This window comes from Alosa pseudoharengus, unplaced genomic scaffold (assembly GCF_046254945.1).
Source record: "Alosa pseudoharengus isolate Yale_2024_CS ecotype anadromous, Long Island Sound unplaced genomic scaffold, YU_APseudo_1.1 YU_APseudo_1.1_scf_7, whole genome shotgun sequence".
Classification (NCBI taxonomy): Eukaryota; Metazoa; Chordata; class Actinopteri; order Clupeiformes; family Clupeidae; genus Alosa; species Alosa pseudoharengus.
In genome coordinates, this window is record NW_027468859.1 from 790,949 (window position 1) to 793,448 (window position 2,500).

Here is a 2,500-nt window from a genome sequence, read left to right on the forward strand (position 1 = left end):
ACACACACACTCACACCCACACACACACACACACACACACACACACACACACACACGACTCTTAATCATCGTACTACCTCTTCTTTTTGAAGAGAAAGCTAGATCATCCTCACCCCCCCACCCCCATGGACTAGAAGACTAGCTAGAGCAGAGTGAGAGAGGAAATAGTCTCTCTATTATCTCTCTATTCTCTCTCTCTCTATTCTCTCTCTCTGTCATCTCTCTATTCTCTCTCTCTGTCATCTCTCTATTCTCTCTCTCTGTCATCTCTCTATTCTCTCTCTCGGTCATCTCTCTATTCTCTCTCTCTGTCATCTCTCTATTCTCTCTCTCTATTCTCTCTCTCTGTCATCTCTCTATTCTCTCTCTCTGTCATCTCTCTATTATCTCTCTCTGTCATCTCTCTATTCCTGTGTCTCGTCATTCAGCTATCTCTCTTTCTCTCTCTCTCTCTCTCCGTTTCTCTTTCCCTCTCTTCCCCTCCTGTCCTCAGAGGCTCTGGGGTTTGATTGGAAGCAGATCTCTTTAGGTTGACCGCTATGAGGGACCAGACTGGACCGCTATAAGGGACTGGACTGCTGTGAGATGCCTCTAGACTGGACTGCTATGAGATGCCTCTAGACTGGACTGCTATGAGATGCCTCTAGACTGGACTGCTATGAGATGCCTCTGGAGTGGACTGCTATGAGAGTCCTCTAGACTGGACTGCTATGAGATGCCTCTAGACTGGACTGCTATGAGATGCCTCTAGACTGGACTGCTATGAGATGCCTCTAGACTGGACTGCTATGAGGGGCCTCTAGACTGGACTGCTATGAGAGTCCTCTGGAGTGGACTGCTATGTGAGAGTGGACCGCTATGAGAGGCTTGACCAGTGTCCACTCCAACCTTCCTGCTCTGGTTACAGAGCTCCATCAGAGACGTCTGGTCAGTTGGAGCTGAAATCCAGATCCTAAACTAATTAACCTCCATTCCTGCATCTTCACACTCTGGCCTGTCTGAATGGCATGTGAGGATGGCCCATCTAATTTGCATATAACAGGCCCTGTGTGTGTGTGTGTGTGTGTCTGTGTGTGTGTGTGTGTGTGTGAATGCAGGGGAATTCCTGAGGTAAACACTGGTGCCGTCAGACTCTCACACCTTGTGTTTGTCCCAGAGGACTGTGAGTGGAGGACAGAGGACGCCCCGGGGGGCAGATAACACACACACACACACACACACACACACACACACACACACACACACACACACACACATACACACACACACACACACACACACACACACACACACACACACACACATACACACATACACACACACACACACACACATACACACACACACACACACACACACACACACACACACACACACACACATACACACACTCACACGTACATACACACACACACACACACACACACACACACACACACACACACACACACACACACACACTCACACATACATACATACACACACACACACACACACACACACACACTCACACATACATACATACTAGGGGTGTAACGGTTCATGTATTCGTATTGAACCGAAACGGTACGGGCGTCACGGTTCGGTGCATGAATTTACATGGAGAATACACGGTATAAAAATACATAAAACTCGTGTGCGGATTAATTAATGTCATGCGCAATTACTGTTAAGTAGCGAGAGTTACGGGAGTTCTTTAGCGACACCTAACGCTAATCTGTAGCCTCGCCTTAGCTCTGAAGCTCTGATTGGCGCCTATGTTTTTTTTTGTCAGGTCGTCAGTCGAGTCCGTCAGTCATTAGCAGCACTAAGGTTAGACCCACAAGAGTTAGAGGATCCGCTGGTCTATTTAAGATCGCAAGTTTGAGAACTTCAGTTACAGTAACGTTAGTACAGGCGAAAGAGTGGTGGATAAGATGAAACTGTGTGTCAGCGTTGTTCAGCAGTTATTGGGTATGTGAGTGGAATAAATGCTACACATATTCGAAGCCATCACCCAGATGATGTAGGCTACCAATCACTGAAACGAGGGGAAAAAAACTTCCCCTGCGCTTCAGCAGCCTTTGGATACACATACAAATAGGGCCAAAACCTATGGCTTAAATTAAATGATTTCGTAATGACAGAAAGCTATGTAAATCGCGTGGTAATTACCTTTATGTTGGGGTAACTTGTAACTTCTCACATGAGGAGCTGGTAGTGTTAAGTGCATAGACAGTAAAATAAAGTGACAACGCTAACCAGGCTAATAAACAAACCATGCTAGTACGGTGAGTTAACGTCAAAGGGCAAAGTCACGTGACTTCTAGTTGTAGTCTGTTTATGAAATGAAAGGAGCAATTTCGTTTTTAAAAAAAAGGCAAAATAGTGTGATATTTTCACAGTTAGTAGGCTAGATTATTACTTTACACACAATGAAAAATATTGAGGCAAATTGTAGACCCTTCCATATACAACTAAACACAGATGTTGAACGTCTTGCTTAAGTGGATTTTTAAAA

The 2,500-nt window shown here is 45.2% G+C and overlaps 1 protein-coding gene across 2 annotated transcripts in view; it reads right to left on the reverse strand.

Moving 5' to 3' along the window:
• The window catches only part of akap12b (A kinase (PRKA) anchor protein 12b), a 71,904-nt gene that overhangs the window by 20,865 nt on the left and 48,539 nt on the right, over positions 1 to 2,500 (reverse strand). The window lies entirely within an intron of this gene.